At 46.3% G+C, this 22995-nt stretch overlaps 1 long non-coding RNA gene and 1 other non-coding gene across 2 annotated transcripts in view; both read left to right on the forward strand.

Annotated features, from left to right (window-relative positions):
- Positions 1 to 242: 242 nt before the first annotated feature.
- LOC120882417 overlaps positions 243 to 22995 on the forward strand; it is a 46341-nt gene continuing 23588 nt past the window's right edge. Inside the window, exons 1-2 of the long non-coding RNA XR_005725502.1 lie at positions 243 to 742; positions 18612 to 18863. This is a non-coding gene — a long non-coding RNA (uncharacterized LOC120882417). The remainder of the gene's footprint in view (positions 743 to 18611; positions 18864 to 22995) is intronic.
- On the forward strand, positions 15736 to 15807 carry TRNAC-ACA. The gene has a single exon. It is a non-coding gene; the product is annotated as a tRNA-Cys (tRNA).

A 22995-nucleotide genomic window follows, 5' to 3' on the forward strand; every position in this document is an offset into this window, starting at 1 on the left:
AGAGGCACACCCTAGTCCTGGAGCGGGGAGCCTTTCCCTTCTCCAGGGGATCTTCCCAATCCAGGCATTGAACCCAGGTCTCCCGCATGGCAGGCAGATTCTTTACCAGCTGACCCACCAGGGAAGCCCAAGAAGACTAGAGTAGATAGCCTATCCCTTCTTCAGGTGATCTTCCTGATCCAGGAATCAAACCTGGGTCTCCTGCATTGCAGGCGGATTCTTTACCAGCTGAGCTACCAGGGAGGCCCTAGTTCTAAAGCTACTGTTTAAAAAGTAGTGCGTGGGGCCATAAGACTGTTTTACCTTCAATGTGGTCACAGCAGAGATGGCTCGCTCCTGTCATTTTTCTCAGAAGGGCAAAGTGACGGAAATGAACATTTCTCTGCCTCTGCTTATTCAGGACAGTCGGTTCCTCCAGAGAGAAACCAGTATCTGTTGAAGGGAACGTAAAGGAGAAGAAGGGATCTTATTGTCTTCAATTTCCGTTAATTGATTCCTAAGGAACCACACTGTGACACACGATAAATGAGGGTAGGGAGATGAAACTGCACAGAAAACCACGTAGGAGGCTCAAGCCAGACCGATTTGTTTTGAGGCCACTTAGAGGCTGTCTCACAAGGACATGCAATCATCGCTTTTCCTGGTCTTCAGGCCACCGAGGATGCTCAACCGCCTGGAGGGAAACATCCGTCAGATGACTGTCCTTCTGGGATGAAGAAAAGAGCAAAACCAGTCCTTTCAGGTCAGTGGAAAAGGCTCTGATGACTCGCCGCGGGGGTTCAGGACCTATTGGATAATGGTGGTGGTGCTGATGGTGGTGGTGGTGGTGATGATACGATAATGGTGATGATGTCCTGTGATAGCGATGGTGGTGATCCTGGGGATGAAGGGATGAAGGTGATGGTGGTAATGATACGATAATGGTGATGACGTCCTGTGGTAGGGACGATGGTGATGCTGGTGATGAAGGGATGAAGGTGATGGTGTTGATGATGACACGATGACGGTGACGTGAGTGATGCTGGTGTTGATGGTGACTCAATAAGGATGATGGTGTGACGACGATGGTGATGGTGATGACGGGATGAAGGTGATCACGTTGCTCACACAATAATGGCCCCGATGTTCACATGATGTTGGTGATGATGATGCTTTCGCTAATCAGCTATGAGGCTCAGAACATCAGATCATACACGGTTTACTTTGGGGTATCACGAAGGATCTCCTTTTGCATGGTCTGATTTAACATGACTTAAGGCTACCTTTGGCATTGCCTTTCTTTGGGATTGGAATGAAAACGGACCTTTTCCAGTCCTGTGGCCACTGCTGAGCTTTCCAAATTTGCTGGCATATTGAGTGCAGCACTTTCACAGCATCAACTTTCAGGATTTGAAAGAGCTCAACTGGAATTCCATCACCTCCACTAGCTCTGTTCGTAGTGATGCTTTCTAAGGCCCACTTGACTTCACATTCCAGGATGTGTGGCTCTAGGTGAGTGATCACACCATCATGATTATCTGGGTCATGAAGCTCTTTTTTGTACAGTTCTTCTGTGTATTCTTGCCACCTCTTCTTAATATCTTCTGCTTCTGTGAGGTCCATACCATTTCTGTCCTTTATCGAGCCCATCTTTGCATGAAATGTTCCCTTGGTATCTCTAATTTTCTTGAAGAGATCTCTAGTCTTTCCCTTTCTGTTGTTTTCTCTATTTCTTTGCATTGATCGCTGAGGAAGGCTTTCTTATCCCTCCTTGCTATTCTTTGGAACTCTGCATTCAGATGCTTGTATCTTTCCTTTTCTCCTTTGCTTTTTGCTTCTCTTCTTTTCACAGCTATTTGTAAGGCCTCTTCAGACAGCCATTTTGCTTTTTTGCATTTCTTTTCCATGGGGATGGTCTTGATCCCTGTCTCCTGTACAATGTCACGAACCTCATTCCATAGTTCATCAGGCACTCTGTCTATCAGATCTAGGCCCTTAAATCTATTTCTCACCTCCACTGTATAATCATAAGGAATTTGATTTAGGTCATACCTGAATGGTCTAGTGGTTTTCCCTACTTTCTTCAATTTCAGTCTGAATTTGACAATAAGGAGTTAATGATCTGAGCCACAGTCAGCTCCAGGTCTTGTTTTTGTTGACTGTACAGAGCTTCTCCATCTTTGGCTGCAAAGAATATAATCAATAGAATCATGGTGTTGACCATCTGGTGAGCGCCAAAGAATGGATGCTTTTGAACTGTGGTGTTAGAGAAGACTCTTGAGAGTCCCTTGGCGGGAGGAGAAGGGGACGACAGAGGATGAGATGGCTGGATGGCATCACTGACTCGATGGACGTGAGTCTGAGTGAACTCCGGGAGTTGGTGACAGACAGGGAGGCCTGGCGTGCTGCGATTCATGGGGTCGCAAAGAGTCGGACACGACTGAGCGCCTGAACTGAACTGGAGGCTCTCTTCAGTTGTAGCATGTGGAGATCTTTAGTTATGGCAAGCTAACTCTCAGTTGCAGCATGTGGGATCCATTTCCCTGTCCTGGGATCAAACCTGGGCCTTCTGCATTGGGAGCAGGGAGTCTTACTCACTGGACCACCAAGGAAATCCACCACACCGCCCCCGCCAAAAAAAATTAAAAAAGTAAAAAGTGTATTCTGGCTACTTCCAGTTTCCCACCTTACATTCACCCTTGCTTTTTTATTTTTAAGTATTTCATTTTTAGCCCTAGTACTTGTGTTAATTTTATGTCTCCTTGTCTTGGCCGTCGTGTCTGGCTATGTGGTCAGACATTATTCTGGATGTTTCTGTGGGGGTGTTTAATGGATGAGATTAACCTTTAAATTGTTGGACTTTGAGTAGAGCAGATTGCCCCTCCATAATGTGGGTGGGCCTGGTCAAATCGGTTGAAGGCATAAATAGAAGAAAAGAGTGCTCCTCCCAGAGAAAGGTGGAATTTGTAAGCAGATGTTCTTTGGACTTGAGCTGCAGTCTCTCTTCCCTGGGTCTCCAGCCTGCTGATCTACCCTGCAGATTTTAGACTTGCCAGCTTCTGTAACTGCATGTAATTGCATGAATCAATTCGTTGAAAAAATCTCTCTCTCTCTCTATGCTGCTGCTGCTGCTGCTGCTGCTAACTCGCCTCAGTCGTGTCCGACTCTGCGACCCCATAGACGGCAGCCCACCAGACTCCCCCATCCCTGGGATTCTCCAGGCAAGAACACTGGAGTGGGTTGCCATTTCCTTCTCCAATGCATGAAAGTAAAAAGAAAGTGAAGTCACTCAGTCGTGTCCACCTCCTAGCGACCCCATGGACTGCAGCCCACCAGGCTCCTCTGTCTATGGGATTTTCCAGGCAAGAGTGCTGGAATGGGGGGCCATTGCCTTCTCCATATGTATATATACACATATATGTGTGTGTGTGTGTGTGTGTGTGTGTGTACATATATATATATATATATATTGTTGTTCAGTTGCCAAGTCATGTCTGACTCTTTGCAACCCCATGGACTGCAGCACACCAGGCTTCCCAGTCCTTTACCATCTCCCAGAGTTTCCCCAAGTCCGTGTCCATTGAGTTGGTGATGCCATCCAACCATATCCTCTGTCACCCTCTTCTCCTTCTGCCTTCAATCTTGCTGAGCATCAGGGTCTTTATACAGGGGCTTCCCAGGTGGTAAAGAATGTGCCCACCAATACAGGAGATATAAGAGATGCGGGTTTGATCCCTGGGTGCGAAAGATCTCCGTGAAGGAGGCCATGGGAACCCACTCCAGTATTCTTGCCTGAAGAATCCCACAGACAGAGGAGCCCAGTGGGCTACAAAGCGTTGCAAAGAGTCAGAAACAACTGAAGCAACTTAGCATGCATGCATGCATGTATAAACACACAGAAACATACACACACACACGTATACATACACGTGCATATATACACATACAAATACTGCATACACACTTATGTAATATACACATACTGTATAGATACATACACACATACATGACATACTGCACACACGTATACACATATATACATACATAGACTGTATATTTACACACACGCATATATGCATGATGGTGTGATCACTCACCTAGAGCCAGACATCCTGGAATGGGAAGTCAAGTGGGCCTTAGAAAGCATCACTAGGAACAAAGCTAGTGGAGGCGATGGAATTCCATGAGCTATTTAACTTCTATGCAAAGTACATCATGAGAAACATTGGACTGGAAGAAACACAAGCTGGAATCAAGATTGCCAGGAGAAATATCAATAACCTCAGATATGCAGATGACACCACTCTTAAGGCAGAAAGTGAAGAGGAACTAAAAAGCCTCTTGATGAAAGTGAAAGAGGAGAGTGAAAGAGTTGGCTTAAAGCTCAACATTCAGAAAACGAAGATCATGGCATCTGATCCCATCACTTCATGGCAAATAGATGGGGAAACAGTATCAGACTTTATTTTCTTGGGCTCCAAAAATCACTGCAGATGGTGACTGCAGCCATGAAATTAAAAGACGCTTACTCCTTGGAAGGAAAGTTATGACCAACCTAGACAGCATATTGAAAAGCAGAGACATTACTTTGCTGACTAAGGTCCGTCTAGTCAAGGCTATGGTTTTTCCTGTGGTCATGTATGGATGTGAGAGTTGGACTGTGAAGAAGGCTGAGTGCCGAAGAATTGATGCTTCTGAACTGTGGTGTTGGAGAAGACTCTTGAGAGTCCCTTGGACTAAGGAGCTCCAACCAGTCCATTGTGAAGGAGATCAGCCCTGGGATTTCTTTGGAAGGAATGATGCTAAAGCTGAAACTCCAGGACTTTGGCCACCTCATGCGAAGAGTTGACTCATTGGAAAAGACTCTAATGCTGGGAGGGATTGGGGGCAGGAGGAGAAGGAGACGACCGAGGATGAGATGGCTGGATGGCATCACGGACTCGATGGACGTGAGTCTGAGTGAACTCCGGGAGTTGGTGATGGACAGGGAGGCCTGGCGTGCTGTGATTCATGGGGTCGCAAAGGGTCGGACACGACTGAGCGACTGAACTGAACTGAACTGAATGTATACATATACCTATACTGTATATGAACACACACATATACCCATGCCCATTCTGTTCATTCCTTTTCTCTGGAGAACCCTAATGCAATTATTGCAACATGAATATTAAAATAAAACATCTCCCACGCACAATCTAATTGCCCCGCCATTCTGAGTCTTTTCTTTAGTAATCATGATGTGCAAATGTGTTTGTAATTATAGTGTTCTAATATTCAATTTGATATTCATTCATGAAAATTTTATGTGCGGCTTTCCCCATTAGTTGTGCTGACAGCCTGGCGTTTTATCAAATGCGACGTGCTCTGTATCCAGCCTCCTATAAACCTGTGCTGTGCTCGCCGTCTTTGCGCTTTCCTCCTCCTCATAATTGTATTATTTGCTCAGAAGAAACCCGATGGACAGGACTTGTTGGTCACACGGTATGGACATTTTGCATTTTGTTGACACCAACTGTCTTTGTCCCTTTCTTTTCCGCTCCTAAAAATCAAGCTATGCCTTTGGAAGTGGAGTTGCCCCATTAAATTATAAGTGTTAGGCGCTCAGTCGTTTCTGAGTCTTTGTGACTCCGTGGACCGTAGCCCGCCAGGCTCCTCTGTCTATGGGATTGTCCAGGCAAGAACACTGGAGTGGGTAGCCTTTCGCTTCTCCAGGGGATGTTCCCAACCCAGGGATCAAACCCCGGGTCTCCCACATTGTATGCAGATTCTTCACTATCTGAGCCACCAGGGAAGCCCCTTAAATTACAAGGCACCAGTTTCATTTGCATTTTTTTCGTTTTTATATTTTATTTTTTAAAAGGAACATTTGTTTATTTATGTGGCTGTGCTGGTGTCGATTGCAGCACACGGAATCTTTAGTTGCAACATGCGGGATACAGTTCCCTGACCAGGAATCAAGCTCCCGCTCCCTTCGTGGGAAGCGTAGAATCAACCATGGAACCACCAGGGAAGTCCCTGAACTTTTAATATAAATAACAGTGTTTTAAGTATAAGTACATATCAAATATTACATAATAAACAATACATAGGAGCCTAATACACTCACATCCCAAGGAATATTTGAGACAGGTAGTGTATCGAGTAGGTTTCTGCGAAGGCTTGGATGGTAAAGAATCTGCCTGCCAGTGCAGGACACCCGGGCTCAATCCCTGAGTCAGGAAGATTCCCCTTCTCCAGTTCATTTAGTTGTAAGTATGCCCCATGCAATATTTGAGACAAGTAATTTATTAAGTATGTCTCATGTGGTATTTGAGACAAAGAATTAATTTACTGTTGGAGTATCCCATACAATATTTGAGACAAACAGTTTATTTAGTCTAAGTACGTCTCATGCAATATTTGAGCCATTTAAATAGTTAACTTAGTATAAGCATGTCCCATGTAATATTTGAGACAAACAGTTTATTTAGTCTAAGTGTATCCCATACAATATTTCAGACAAGTAGTTTATTTAGTAAAAGTATGTCCCATGCTATGGTTGTGACTTATTTATACCAAAGAATGTCGTTCGTTTGTTTTAATCTGAAAGTCAAATGTAACTATGAGTCCTGTGTGTCGATTTGCTAAAGCCAGCAACCCTGTTTGAAACATTTGTCTAATACCCAGAACCAGGCTGATGAAGCTATTACAATCAGAATATTCCTGACTGTTCAGCACTCTGCAGTCTGACCTTTGATGGGATCATTGGAGTGAGTGAACTCAAGTGCTAGCATTTTCTGAGTGCCAATGAGAAACCCTTGAGGAAGCATAGACCGGTAACTCGGGAACATATATTGCGTGTGGGTGTGTATCAAGCTAGGAAAGAGCCGACCAAGACTGCTTAGCTTAAAAGAAAGAAGTATAGCTATATTTAACATGGAGAACCAGCAAGGAGCTGCTGTCCAGCACAGGGAACTCTGCTCAATCCTCTGTAATAACCTTATGGTTCCCAGGGGGAAGTGTTAGTCAGGGAGTCTGGGATGGACATGGACACACTGCTGTATTTAACATGGAGAACCAGCAAGGAGCTGCCGTCCAGCACAGGGAACTCTGCTCCATGTCATGTGGCAGCCTGGATGGGAGGGGAGTTTGGGGGAGAATGGGTGCTTGTAAGTCCAACTAGATTCCTATATCTGCTTCTGTGTTCAGCCTCTTGTGTTCTCATCCACCATTTAGCTGCTGGAAAACTCCCCTGGACTCTTGTAAGAGACTATACGTGAGAAAGACCCGTATCCTCTCAGTATTATTCAGATCAGTTCAGTTGCTCAGTCGTGTCCAACTCTCTGCGATCCTGTGAACCGCAGCGCGCCAGGCCTCCCTGTCCATCACCAACTCCCGGAGTCCACCCAAACCTATGTCCGTCGAGTCGGTGATGCCATCCGGCCATCTCATCCTGTCGCCCCCTTCTCCTCCTGCCCCCAATCCCTCCCAGCATCAGGGTCTTTTCCAGTGAGTCAGCTCTTTGCATCAGGCGGCCAGAGTATTAGAGGGAAATGTCTCACTAGACTCCTGACCTTAAGGAGGACATGAAAACCTTTGTCTTCTGTTTCGGGAGCTATCAGAGGACACGTGAAACATGGGGCTCAAGTCCAACCAGTTGGCCGACTATTCTCTGAAGAAAAAGTGGCTTCAGGGCTCTGTGTGTTTATGCTGCCTTCGAGATCCTAGCGGGACGGTCTGTTATCCCGTCAGTCTTGAGATGCTTGTAGCGAGAGTCTTTACAAATACGTGCACCCAGCATTTTTCAGTGTGCGTCCAGCATTCAGCAGGAATGATGGGTCAAGTGAGTTAACCTTCCACGTTACCAGAAATAGCAAGCGTATTAAGTGAGTGCAGCATGACAGATTAAGAAGACAAGAAGCAAATCGGAATTAAGGGTTTAAGTTATGTAACAGAAGGAAACTTTCATGGGTGTGTAACAAAGTCCATAGCCATAGAACAGAAATGACATTTCAAACGATCCGTTCCATCTTGCTATATTCCACATATATGCATTAATATCCGGTCCTTGTTTTATCTTTCTGACTTACTTCACGGAGAAGGCAATGGCCGGTTCATTTGCAGAGGAGTGGAGATCCAGACTTGTGGGCACAGTGGGAGGAGGAGAAGGTGAAAGGGAAACTCAGTCGTGTCCGACTCTTTGCGACCCCAGGGACTATACAGTCCTTGGAATTCTCCAGACCAGAAAACTGGGGTGAGTAGCCTTTCCCTTCTCCAGGGGAATCCTCCCAACCCAGGGATCGAACCCAGGTCTCCCGCATTGCAGGCGGATTCTTCACCAGCTGAGCTACGGGGCAGAAGGCGACAGAAGCATGGATACATACACACTGCTGTATGTAAGAATAGAGGCCGGTGGGCGTCTGCTCTGTGACTCAGGGAACTCAAACCAGTGATCGGAGACAACCTAGAGCGTTGGGATGCGGAAGGAGTGGGAGGTGGGAGGGAGACTCAGGAGGGAGGGGAACGTGTGTATATTTATGGCTGATTCGTGCTGGTGCATGGCAGAGCCCACCACGGTATTGTAAAGCCATTATCCTGCAGTGAAAAATAGATAAATAAACTATTAGCTCAGAAAGAAAAAAAACATTCCAAGTGGTATAAATAGGTCAACCATATTCGGGGGCATACCATCATGAAGACAACATTTGAAAACAAGAATATTCACAAAGAAATGTGATCGTCCAACTGGAATTTTTTTTTCTTTTTGGTTGTTTTTTTTTTTTTTTTAACTTTACAATATTGTATTGGTTTTGCCATACATTAACTTGAATCTGCCATGGGTGAACACGTGTTCCCCATCCTGAAGCCCTCTTTCCCTGGAATGTTTTTATTGAAATGCAGCTGATGGTCAAGGCTGTGCCAAGGTCCGCTGTAGAGCAAAGCCATTCCGTTGTACACACGTCTATACATTCTTTTTAAAAATATTGCTTCCCGTGCTGGTTTAAGCCAGGATATTGAGTCTAGCTCCCTGAGCTCTGCAGTAGGACCTTGGTGTTTCATCCATCCTGTATATAACTGTTGGCATCAGCTGACTCCAAACTCCCATCCATGCTTCCTCACTGCTCTGTCCTCTGGCAACCAGAAATCTGTTCTCTGCGTCTGTAAATCTATTTCTGTTAGTGTGTGTGCTCATTCATGTCTGAGTCTTCGCGACCCCATGGGCTGTATCCCACCCGGCTCCTCTGTCTGTGGATTTCTCCAGGCATGAGAATTCATGCAGTGGGTTCTCATTTCTTTCTCTAGCGGATCTTCCTAATGCAGGGATCAATCCTGGGTCTCTTGCGTTGTGTAGGTAACTTAATTTATACCGTAGTTTTAGATTCCACAAGTAAGGGATATCGTGGTATTTGCCTTTCTCTGTCTGACTTACTTCAATTAGTAAGATCATCTCTGTGCCTTCCCCAGTGGCTCACTGGTAAAGCACCTGCCTGAAATGTAGGAGACGCAGGTTCGACCCCTGGGTCAGGAAGATCCCCTGGAGAAGGGCATGGCAAACCCACTCCAGTATTCTTTCCTGGAGAATTCCATGGACAGAGGAGCCTGGTGGGCTACAGTCCATGTGTCTGCAAAGTGGGGTTGCTGCTGCTGCTGCTGCTGCTAAGTCGCTTCAGTCGTGTCTGACTCTGTGCGACCCTATAGACGGCAGCCCACCAGGCTCCCCCGTCTGTGGGATTCTCCAGGCAAGAACACCAGAGTGGGTTGCCATTTCCTTCTCCAATGCATGAAAGTGAAAAGTCAAAGTGAAGTCGCTCAGTCATGTCCGACTCTTCATGACCCCCTGGACTGCAGCCCACCAGGCTCCTCCGTCCATGGGATTCTCCAGGCAAGAGTACTGCAGTGGGGTGCCATCGCCTTCTCCAAAAGTGGGGCTGCAAAGAGTCAAACGTGATAGAGTGACTAACGCTTTGACTTCCAAGATCGTCGCTAGGTCCGGCCACGTGGTTGCAAACGGCGCTGTTCCAGCCTTCCTCATGGCCGAGTAATATTCCACGCTGTGTGCATTCCACATCTTCTTTATCTTTTCATCCGTCGACGAACACTTAGGTTGCTTCCATGTCTCGGCTGTTGTGAACAGCGCTGCTGGGACCATTGGGGTGCATGTATCTTTATGAATTATGGTTTTCTCTAGGAATATGCCCAGGAGTGGGATTTCTGGGTCATATGTTAGCTCCATTTTTGTTTTCTGAGGAACCACGATACGGCTCTCCACAGTGGCCGCACCAACCTACCTCCCCACCCACAGCGTAGGGGAGTTTTCCATAACTGTTCCATACACGTCGCTCACTCTGTTTTGTGGACGAGTTCATTTGTACGCTTTTTTGAAGATTGTACAGAAGCGCAAAGTCATGCATTTCTCATTCTTCCTCTGACTGACTTGGTATGATACTGTCCAGGTCCGTCCATGCGGTGTACCATTGGCTCATTCTTTCTGAGGACCGAGCAATATTCCATTGTATTATAGCACCTCTTTATCCGTTCATCTGTCACTGACCATCTACATTGTGTCTGAGTCTTGGCTATTGTCCATGGTTCTGCTATGAACTTTGGACGGCATGTATATTTTTGAAGAAGTATAGTTTCCAACCGGAATAGTTTTAAACTCTCTTTTACATATGTTTTTTGGAAGAAGAAGATTTAAACTCATCACCGTTTCAGAACTTTGTGGGTACGGTAAAAAGTACTCTTGGAGTCGGGTGGGGTGAGGGGACTGACCTTGTTTTAGAATGAGTTTACTTTTAAAATGATGAATTCAGCGTTCGATTGAGAAGTGGATAAAGAGAAGCATCCATCGCAAGAAAGTAATAAATGAAACTTTTCAGTTACTAACGGAGGAACTGAATACCTGAGATCATGGATCTGCATAGAAAGTGAAGTGAAAGTGTCAGTCGCGTCCAGCTCTTTGCGACCCCATGGAATTCTCCAGGCAAGAAGACTGCAGTGGGTAGCCATTCCCTTCTCCAGCAGATCTTCCAAACCCAGGGATGGAACCCAGGCCTCCTGCATCGCAGGCAGATTCTTTACCATCAGAGCCAGTTAGACTGCTAGAAAGCGTATGAAAAAGAGCATTAAAGTGCACATACCCAAAATCAACGCTGAACCACCCCCAAAACAGTATCAGCATCACAAAAATCAGTCAGACAGAGGTTTATACAAATATTTTTGAAAAATAGAATAAAAAGGGGTTCTTCTGGGGAAAACACGCATTAGCACAGCTAGAAAAACAGAGTAAGCATCCGTATATCAGCTTTAAGGAAGAAGTGGAATAAGAGCTATCGGCATAAAAACGTTCAAGGTCACAGAATTCCGAACCAAGTTCTCTGAAACCTGCGAGTCATTCTCAAGGTATTTATATTATTCAGAGACCGCATTGAGGAGGAATGCTTCCAAGTAATTCTGTGAGAGACATCTCAGAATCATTCTGAAATTTGATTTTAAAAGCACACTGAGATCTATACGCTGTCGTGTGAAATACACAGCGAGTGGGCAGCTGCTCTGCAGCTCAGGGAGCCCAGCTCGGGGCTCTGTGATGACCTAGAGGGCTGGGCGGGGGCAGGGAGGCTCAAGAGGGTCGGGATCTATGTAGACATATGGCTGGCTGATTCATGCTGCCGTACAGCAGACGCTGACAGCACTGTAAAGCAGGTATACCCCAATAGAAATTTATCTTAAAATTTAAAAAAGAAAGAAAGAAAAAAGTAGTGCAAGGCAAAGAGACTCCAAACTGATATGAGTATGATTGCAAAGAACATGCAAATTGGTGCAGTGCTCACTATATCAGAAGAAGACACACGGAAAGGTGAGGTTAACGTTAGGCGCTGCTGTGCCGTGCTAAGTCGTTTCAGCCGTGTCCGACTCCCTGCGACCCCATGGACTGTAGTTCACAGGCTCCTCTGTCCACGGGATTCTCCAGACAAGAACACTGGAGTGGGTTGCCCTGGCCCTCCCCCAGGGGATTGTCACGACTGAGGGATCGAACCCCGGTCTCCTGCACTGCAGGCAGCTTCTTTACCGTCTGAGCCACCTGGGAAAGCTATTTATAACCTTTGTAAAGAAAGCTGAGCGCCAAAGAATTTATACTTTCAAACCACGGCGCTGGAGAAGACTCTTGAGAGTCCCGTGGACAGCAAAGAGATCAAACCAGACCATCCTAAAGGAAATTAACCCTGAATATTCACTGGAAGGACTGATGCTGAAGCTGAAGCTCCAATCCTTTGGCCACCTGGGGTGAAGAACCGAGTCCTTGGAAAAGACCCTGATGCTGGGAAAGATTGAAGGCGAGAGGAGAAGGGGACGACAGAGGATGAGATGGTTGGATGGCATCACCGACTCGATGGACATGAGTTTGAGCAAGCGCCGGGAGACAGTGAAGGACAGGGAGGCCTGGCGTGCTGTGGTCCATGGGGTCGCAAAGAATCAGACACAACTCAGTGACTGAACAAGAAATTTTCTCAATGGACACATTTTCTTATTAATTTCGAGTGAAACCCATAGACTGCTCAGCATATCCAAGAACTGCTCAGCATATCCAAGAACTGCTCAGCCTGCGGGAACTAAACCGCTTTCACACACTTTTCAGGGCTCTTGTATTAAAGAAGAGCCTGGAAGTAATAAGGTCCACCTCACCGACACCACTTAACCCAGAGACGGAAATCCCCATTGCGCGGAAATAATGAGACGTGGCCGTGCAAACAGGTCTGGACACATAATCAACGCCCAGCTCTTCTGGGTTTGTGTTATTCCCTTTGAGTTTTTCCCTTTTTTGGGGGGGTAGACTTTGCGTCTCATCATGATTGACACAACAGTGGCGGAGCAATGTGAATCAAGGCGTTCTCTGCGCTAAATGGAGAGAAAATTGCATATTCTGTGACATGTGCCATCAGGCCCGTACTATTTCCACTGAGCCCGTGGCTAATTATTGTCTGCCATGAACATCTGGGTTAATTTATGCACGCCTATCCCTCATCTCCCAGAAGCAAAGAAAAAAGAAAATAGAGCGCAACACCGGGGCTACAGAAACCCGTAATTTTAGCTGTTGGTCGACGCCTCCCCGATGAGACAAAGCCTTTGCGAGTTGAGTCTCATCCACGCAAAGTGTGGAGGTCGGAGATGAAGCATTTGGTTCTGAGTTTGTTCTCCATGCCCGGCCAGACATGTGCGTGCAGGAGTCCCGGTGTTTGTTGTTAGGGGTGTTCGTTTCCCCAAGGTGGTACCCACGGCACATCTCCAAGGAAACTTACCCTATTTTTTTGTTCTAAAAATAAACTCTCTTTCTTTGCGTTTCTCATCTTAAAATATGAGGCTTGTCTTAATATCATCTTAATATCATCTTAAAGTCATCTTAATATCATCTTAAAATATGAGGCTTTATGAGGCTTGTCTCCTAAAGATAATTCTCGGCTGTCTTTTAGCCGCTGTTGCTTCCTTGGTGATTTTTTTTTTTTTTTTTTTTTTGGTGGTTGGGGATGAGGGGAGGATTAGATTAGATTTGCTCAATCAGACATTGCTGGTTTCACCCATCCACTGCTGGCTCAAGAAAGCAGAGAGAATCCCACAGAGGAGACCAAGGTGGGAGTTTGAATAGTATAAGCCAAGGGAATGATGCTAAAGCTGAAACTCCAGTACTCTGGCCACCTCATGCGAAGAGTTGACTCATTGGAAAAGACTCTGATGCTCGGAGGGATTGGGGGCAGGAAGAGAAGGGGACGACAGAGGATGAGATGGCTGGATGGCATCACCAACTCGATGGATGTGAGTCTGAGTGAACTCTGGGAGTTGGTGCTGGACAGGGAGGCCTGGTGTGCTGCCAGGGGTCGCAGAGTCGGACACAACTGAGCGACTGAACTGAACTGAACTGTCTGGTCAAGGCTATGGTTTTCCCAGTAGTCATGTATGGATGTGAGAGTTGGACCATAAAGAATAGTAGGTGCTGAAGAATGGCTGCTTTTGAACCGTGATGTTGGAGAAGACTCTTGAGAGTGCCTTGCACTGCAAGGAGATCCAACCAGTCCATCCTAAAGGAGATCAGTCCTGAATATTCACTGGAAGGACTAAGGCTAAAGCTGAAGCTCCAATCCTTTGGCGCTTGATTCAAAGAGCTAACTAATTGGAAAAGACCTTGAGGCTGAAAAAGACTGAAGGCGGGAGGAGAAGGGGATGACAGAGGATGAGATGGTTGGATGGCATCACTGACTGGATGGACATGAGTTCGAGTAAAGTCTCGGAGGTAGTGAAGAACAGGGAAAGCCTGGTGGGCTCCAGTCACTGGGGTCTCAGAGTCAGACCCGACTGAGCAACTGAACAAAAACAACATCACTGTACATGTAATTACCAGAAAAAAAAGAACTCTGGTCACTCTCCATTTTTGTTTTTACATCTTATTGGACTATCGTTGATTTGCAATGTGTTAGTTTCAATGTGTTGGTTTCGGCAAAGTGGTTCATTTAGACATACATCTGAATAGAGACCCCTGTGCTATATACTAGTTTCTTGCTGGCTATCTAGTTTCTATATAGTAGCGCATGTCTGGGCTTCCCTGGTGGTTCAGACCATAAAGGATACCTCTGCAATGCAGGAGAGCCAGGTTCAGTCCCTGCGTCGGGAAGATCCTCTGGAGGAGGAGGGCATGGCAACCCTCTCCAGTACTCTTACCTGGAGAGTCCCCATGGGCAGAGGAGCCTGGCGGGCTGCAGTCCTTGGGGGTCTCAGAGTTGGACACGACTGAGCGAGTAAGCAGTGTGTATCTTTTAATCACAAACTGCTAATATTCCCCCTCCTCTGCCCTTTCCTCTTTGGTAACCTCAAGTTTGTTTTCTGTGTCTGTGAGTCTGTTTCTCTTTCATAAATAAGTGCATTGGTATCATTAAAAAAAAATTTTTTTTTTTTGGAGTATAGCTGCTTTACAATGCTGTGGGAGTTTCTGCAAGTACAACAAAGTGAATCCGCTGTGTGGACACATTGACCCCCTCCTTTTTGGATTCCCTTCCCATTTATATCGTTCATTAGAATCCTCTCAAATTAGATTCCACGCACCAGTGACATCACATGGTGTGTTTCCTTCTGTCTGTGACTTCCTTCGTGTAGTATGACCGTTCCTAGGTCCAACCAAGTCGGTGCCAGAGGCATGGTTTCATTCTTTTCCGTGGCTGCTTCTGTGTCCTGGCTGTTGCAAACAGCGCTGCTCTGCACACTGGTTTCATTCTTTTCCATGGCCACGTAGCATTCCACTGTGCAAATGTATTGCACCTTCTTTCTCCGTTGCTCTGTTGATGGACCCGTAGGTTGCTGCCGTGTCTGCGCTGCTGTAAACAGCGCTGCTCTGCACACTGGGGGTGCACGTGTCTTTCCGGCTCCTGTCTTTCTCTGGGTGGGTGTACGCCCAGGAGTGGGATTGCAGAGTGACATTATAGCCCTGTCTTTAGTTTTTTAAGGAATCTGCAGACCGTTCTCCATGATGGTGCCCCGATTTCCGTTCCCACCAACAGTTTAGGAGCGTTCCGTTTCCTCCACACCCTCTCCAGAGTTTACTGTTGGTAGATTTTTTTGATGGTGGCCATGCTGGCTGACGCTAGGTGATAACCTCATTGTCGTTTTGATGTGCGTTTCTCTAAAGTTCACCGGTGTTGGACGTCTTCTCATGTGCCTCTTGGCCGTCTGTACGTCTTCTCTGAAGAAATCTCTATTTAAGTTTTCTGCACTTTTTTTTTTTTTCGGGCTTCCCTGGTGGCTCAGATGGTAAAGCGTCTGCCTACAATGCAGGAGACCCGGGTTCGATCCCTGGGTTGGGAAGATCCTCTGGAGAAGGAAATGGCAACCCACTCCGGCATTCTTGCCTGGAGATTCTCATGAATGGAGGAGCCTGGTGGGCTACAGTCCGTGGGTTCACAGAGTCGGACACGACTGACCACATTGTTTGTTTTGATGTTGTTCAGCAGAAGTGAACACGATGTTGTAAATCAACTGTACTTCAATTTAAAAAAGAAAGTATCTCCGTCAGTAAAGAATCTTCCTGCGATGCAGGACACGTGGGTTCGATCCCTAGGTCGGGAAGATCCCCTGGAGGAAGCCATGGACACGACCCAGTGCAATATCCTTGCCTGGAGAATCCCAGGGAAGAGGAGCCTTGCAGGCTACAGTCCGTGGGGTCGCAGAGTCGGACACAACTTAGCGACTAAACCACCAAACCTGAAAATATGTTTCTATTTACATAGATTCCAATCTTATTCTTAGAGTGAGTTTTTTTTTTTTTTTTCCTGGTAGGTTAAGAGGTTACTTATAAAATAACTCAGTCTTTGGAAAATTTTCACCTGAATTCAGTCGTCCGAGAAAGCTCAAGGCAGTGAGTTCTGTTCTGCCCAGAAGGGTTAGAAAACCTGTTTTTTTTTGTTTGTTTGTTTAATTCTCATTATTTACTTTTTTCACTCTTGGTTGGCTAATACGTCCAGAGCTTTTTTTTTCTTTTTTTTTTTCAGTGTCTTGGAGATATTTCTGTTATACTTCTTTGTTTCATCACCAACATTCTTAGAGTCTGATCTTAACCTTCAGTGTTGGAAAGTTTCCATGATAATAGTGTTTATCAGATGTGTTCCCAGTGACTCAACTTGCCACTGCATGGTATATTTATGTTTTCCTTATTATTATTTCAGTATAACTGACAAACACTGTCCCATCCTATTGTTAATTATGGAGCACTGCATAGAGGCTATGGGATACTGTGGAAGTCTATCCCCGTTCTCTCTTTTTTTTTTTTCCCCATCACAGTCCTGCGCTGTAAAAATCCAGAACGGCTTACGAACGTGCAGTGGGGTTTTGGGAGACGTGATTGATAGTTTGTTTTTTTTGGGCAACAGCATAAATAAAGGAAGGTCGCATTGTAACCCAAAGTATAAAACAAATAACCATTCATCTCTGCGAACATAAATAAGTGATTAGATAAATCCATAATGGGGAGAATAGATAAATCTGCCTTGAAGGAGAAGAAACTCAGATAGGTAATTTACATAGACAGTCAGCCCTCCGGGACATGGAGCGTGAATTTCCAGGCCCATCACCGACTCGATGGACTTGAGTTTGAGCAAACTCCGGGAGTTGGTGATGGGCAGGGAAGCCTGGCTTGCTGCAGTCCAGGGGGTCGCAGAGAGTCGGACACGACTGACCAACTTAAGAGCAACACCAAGACGTGTTCCTCCAGGTTCCCTGGGCCACAGGGTGCCTCTCCCTCCACCGTGAACTCCTTCTTGGGGTGTCAAAGGTCAGCAGCTGCAGCAGCTCGGGGCTCAGTCTCCCGAGAGGCGGGCAGCAAATGCCCTTGTTGTCGTTCAGTGGCTGGCAAATGCCAATTTGTACTAGACGTGGCCGTTCACTGCAGACAAGGACAAAGCCATCTGAATTTGCTCATTCCTGCTTGCTGGAGAGAGAACAGAAAACACTTTTGCTTTTAAAAACAAATAATAATTCTAGGCTCTGCGTTTTATGAGATGACCCCAGGGAGAGTTTTAGAATCTCACTTGACCCCGAGAAGCAGTCATTCTGAAACAGGGCTGCAGGCTTTAGAATCCAGAGAGCTTGCAAAAATCCCAATACCTGTATTATCTTCCCTGGCCATTGAATTAAAATCTCTTGAGGTCAAATCCAGGCAAAGGGAAGTGTATTGGGCTCCCCAGGGACTCTCGTGCAGGGGTCCCCAACCTCCAGGCCGGAGTCAACTATGTCCTGTCAGATGAGCAGCTGCATTAGACTAGCAATAAAGTGCAAAATAAATGTAGTGTGCTCGAATCATCCCGAAACTAGCCCCACCCTACCCCACCACCACCTAAAGGAAATCAGTCCTGAATATTCATTGGAAGGACTGATGCTGAAGCTGAAATTCCAATACTTTGGCCACCTGATGCAAAGAACTGACTCATCTGAAAAGACCCTGATGCTGGGAAAGATTGAAGGCGGGAGGAGAAGGAGATGACAGAGGATGAGATGGTTGGATGGCATCACCAACTCCATGGACATGAGTTTAGGCAAGCTCTGGGAGTTGGTGATGGACAGGGAAGCCTGGAGTGCTGCGGCCCATGGGGTTGCAAAAAGTCGGACACGACTGAGCGACTGAACTGAACTGACCCCCGCCATGGTCTGTGGAAAAACTGTCTCCCATGAAAGTGGGCCCTAGGGCTGAAAAGTTTGGGATGCGATGTTCTAGTGAACAGGAACATTTTAGACTCTCTGTAAAAAGCATTGTGTGCAAAAAACGTATTTCTAGCAGTGACTACGCCATCCTTGAAAAATATTTATGACAAAGAATTCTGAGTCTTACCACTTTGGACGGTTTCATAACAACAGACAAAATCTGACTCATGCTTGGCGTTGGCTGAGGTGAGACACAGTTCATGTTTTATTCATCTTCTAGACTGCTTGTACTACCCAGGATTTTTAAGATGAAAGTATCTGTAATGTTAGCAATATCTCCTATTACCCAATTACAATATTATTGCATTCTTTCCCTACCCAAAGTTTCACATCCTGTGAATATGTTTTTGTTCATCACGTGTTATTTTTATTCACCAAGAAAAAGTTAGTCTAAAAAAAAAAATTTTTTTTTAAAGTTTCACTTTGGGAGGATGAAAAATATTCTGAACACGAACACCAAGAATGCTTCCACAACAGTGTGAAGGTACTTGATTTCGCCGCGTTATCCGCTTGAAAAATGGTCTCAAAGGATTACAGAAAGAATTGAATTAGTTAAATCGTTTTTTAAAAGGAAGCTGAAATATAAAATGAAACAGTTAACCTGGCCTCATGCCGTCTGTCGCCTTGCCGGAAGCATGGGGCCCCAGTAAGCGTCATCTTTGCAGAAGGTAGGACCTCGCCCCAAATTAGGGGCTTCCCAAGTGGCTCCGTGGTAAAAAACTGTCCTGCCAAAGCAGGAGACGCAGGTTCAATCCCTCAGTCAGGAAGATTCCCCTGGAGGAGGGCATGGCAACCCACTCCAGTATTCTTGCCTGGAGAATCCCACGGACAGAGGAGCCTGGCGGGGCTACAGTCCACGGGGTCGCAAAGACTCGGACACGACTGAGTGACTAAGCAAGCATGCATGCACCCCAAATTACTCAAGCAGAATCCACATTTTAGCAACATCTCCAAGACATGCGTATAGGCATACTTAAGGGTCAGTTGCCCTGATAGCCAGCACCTATTTAAGAGTGCAGTGCTGTTTACTGAGAATAAAGAAAAAGAGGAAGGGAAGGGGGAAAGACTGACAGGTCTGAGAAGACCCAGAAGCGTGACCGAGTCCAGCCTCTACATTTTACGGATAACAGGATGGTGAATGAAAGCTCAGAAATGGGTTAGCAGTCTGCCGCGCCAGGCAAGCTGAGATCAGTGTGTAGACATTCTGGCCCACTGCTGCCTTTAAGCTGGGGTGAGTGTGACACGTGACCAAGTGAAATTCGCGCATCCTTGAGGAATAACACAGATCCCCAGGTTCAGCCTCCAAACATCACGTCTTGCTGAGGAAGCATCACGTGCACTTTGCCAACAAACAGCCAAATCAGACTTTATGGATTTGATTAGAAACCCACTGAAAATATCACCCATGTTCCAGCATTCTCAATGCATTCAGAGGCGTTCCTAAAACTTAACTGTTTTCTTCCAGATCTGTTGTTTTTGTTCAATCGCTCAGTCGTGTCTGACTCTTTGAGACCCCATGGACTGCAGCACGCCAGGCTTCCCTGTCCATCACCAAGTCCTGGAGTTTGCTCAGACTCACATCCATTGAGTCAGTGATGCCATCTAACTGTCTTATCCTCTGCCACCTTCTTCTCCTTTTGCCTATTAGGATACTGACATAAATCTGCAAATGGCAACCCACTCCAGTGTTCTTGCCTGGAGAATCCCATGGACGGAGGAGCCTGGCGGGCTACAGTCCACGGGGTCGCAGAGAGTCAGACACGCCTGAGCGCGCACACGGGCATGTCTGTATGTACCTAAGCCCATGATCCACAGCACATGGTACCCTCCTGGACCAGGGGTTGAGCCAAGGCCTTTGTCTGAACCACCAGAGACATCCAAGCTTCTGATCTGTGTTTCCATTTGGACTTCTCATAGACACCAGGACTAAATTTTATCCTTCTTTGGTGATGGCAAATATCTTCTATCATTTTCTTCCCGGATCGTCAGTCAGTCAGTTCCGTCGCTCAGTCGAGTCTGACTCTTTGCGACCCCATGAATCGCAGCACGCCAGGCCTCCCTGTCCATCGCCAACTCCCAGAGTTTACTCAAATTCATGTCCATCAAGTCGGTGATGCCACCCAACCATCTCATCCTCTGTCGTCCCCTTCTCCTCTTGCCTTCAGTCTTCCCTAGCATCAGGGTCTTTTCCAGTGAGTCAGCTCTTCGCATCAGGTGGCCAAAGGATTGGAGTTTCACCTTCAGCATCAGTCCTTCCAGTGAGTATTCAGCACTGAATTCCTTCAAGACGGACTGGTTGGATTTTCTTGCCACCCAAGGGACTCTCAAGAGTCTTCTCCAACACCACAGTTCAAAAGCATCAATTCTTCAGCGCTCAGCTTTCTTCACAGTCCAATTCTCACATACATACATGACCACTGGAAAAACCATAGCTTTGACTAGACGGACCTTTGCCGGCAAAGTAATATCTCTGCTTTTTAATATGCTGTCTAGGTTGGTCATAACTTTTCTTCCAAGGAGTAAGCGTCTTTTAATTTCATGGCTGCAATCACCATCTGCCGTGATGTTGGAGCCCAAAAACATAATCCTGGATCTTAGCAAAACATTTTTTAATTTAAACGTCACTTTATCTGAAGTTACTGGATTTAGGCAGTTTGAACATTCATTTCAATGAAAGATTAGCCACACACACAAAAAAAATTCCTCATATATCACGCTTAGTTGTTCACGGATAAGCCTTCAATATGCTTTTTTTGAGTGGACAGATTTGAGAAATGGAGGAGAATATAAAAATAATGGGCACACCTCAAACAATCTGAGTCATGGAGAGTTTGCCAAAATCTTGGTTGTGAAATTTTTAACTTTGCTTTCTTGGACTAATCTGTATGTTGGTTTTAATTCCATATACAGTTTTTCCTTTAATGACTGGGCTGACTTGAATATGACACAGTTGTGTTTGCTAAAAGTTGGCTTAATTCTCAACATGCAGAATACTAAGATCATGGCATCCGGTCCCATCGCTTCATGGCAAATAGATGGGGAAACAATGGAAACAGTGAGAGACTTTATTTTCTTGGGCTCCAAAATCACTGCAGATGGGGACTGCAGCCATGAAATTAAAAGACGCATGCTCCTTGGAAGAAAAGCTATGACCGACCTAGACAGCATATTAAAAAGCAGAGACATTACTTTGCCGACTAAGGTCCGTCTAGTCAAGGCTATGGTTTTTCTAGTAGTCGTGTATAGATGTGAGAGTTGGACTGTGAAGAAAGCTGACTGCCGAAGAATTGATGCTTTTGAACGGTGGCATTGGAGAAGACTCTTGAGAGTCCCTTGGACTGCAAGGCGATCCAACCAGTCCATCCTAAAGGAGATCAGTCCTGGGTGTTCACTGGAAGGACTGATGCTGAAGCTGAAACTCCAATCCTTTGTCTACCTGATGTGAAGAACTGACTCATTAGAAAAGACCCTGATGCTGGGAAAGATTAAAGGCAGCAGGAGAAGAGGACAACAGAGGGTGAGCTGGTTGGATGGCATCACCAACTCCGTGGACATGAGTTTGAGCAAACTCCAGGAGGTGGTGATGGACCGGGAAGCCTGGCATGCTGCAGTCCAGCAGAGGTTGCAGAGTCAGACATGAGCGAGTGAAGAACAACATACATCGTTAGGAGAGGAGACAAAAAAGCAACATTGCTTTACCTAGCCAGACTGGCTCATTCATTTGGCAAAGTTAGATTTTGTAGCGGGATCTCGAAAGCTCTCTCTTTGTAGTTGTCTTGGCTCTGCAGTCTTCATTCTGTATCATTCAGAGTCAGATACCACATTTCCATGATCTCATCTTCCATTGACATCCTCCAAAACCTTCAGCTCGTCAGAGGCCGATGATCTTCTGTAATGACACCCCCCAGTAGCGCTACACAATACGTGCAACTTAGCAGAGATAATCAATGTTAGAAAAATGCCGGCTGACTTCCAGAAAAGGCTCTCCCTGGCACGGCAAGGCTGTCCTACCCCCAGGGCTCATCTGGGCAGCGCATGCTGCGGTCCACTGCGTTCCCCACCACCCCCGGTCCTCCCCACGCCCCCAGCAGTTTGCATCCCCTAGCCCCTGCGTCGGCGATAATAACGGAGCTCATCCACGCCTACGTTTGCCGGTCCTCAGGAAGAAATGCCCACCCTCACCCCTGGCAAATGCATTTCCGTATTTTAAACGCCCACTGATGTTGGAACAGCTGCCTCTGTTCCCCTTTCCTCCTCACCCGGATGTCACTGTAATTAACCAGCAGCCTAGAGTGCCCGTGTATCCAACGCCAAGTCCAGTCTCTCCAGGTCCTCGGATGCGGGCCAAGGCTGTACTGTGGAAGTGGCCACCACGTGGCTCTGTGTGTGATTGCAGTCGGGGGCACATCCTTGTTGTTGTTTAGTCGCTCAGTCGTGTCTGACTCTTGGCGACCCCGTGGACCGCAGCGCGCCAGGCCTCCCTGTCCATCACCAACTCCTGGAGCTTGCTCAGACTCATGTCCATTGAGTCAGTGATGCCATCCAACCATCTCATCCTCTGTCGTCCCCTTCTCCTCCCAGCGTCAATCTTTCCCAGCTTCAGGGTCTTTTCCAATGCGTTGGCTCTTCGCATCAGGTGGCCAAAAGAACAGAGCTTCAGCTTCAACATCATTCCTTCCCGTGAACACCCAGGACTGATGTCCTTTAGATGGTGGGTGGATGGATGCATGGATGGATGGAGAGATACATATGGATGGATGGAGGGGTGGGTGGATGGATAGATAGAGATGATTGATAGAT

Source organism: Oryx dammah, unplaced genomic scaffold (assembly GCF_014754425.2).
Source record: "Oryx dammah isolate SB20612 unplaced genomic scaffold, SCBI_Odam_1.1 HiC_scaffold_23, whole genome shotgun sequence".
Taxonomy (NCBI): domain Eukaryota; kingdom Metazoa; phylum Chordata; class Mammalia; order Artiodactyla; family Bovidae; genus Oryx; species Oryx dammah.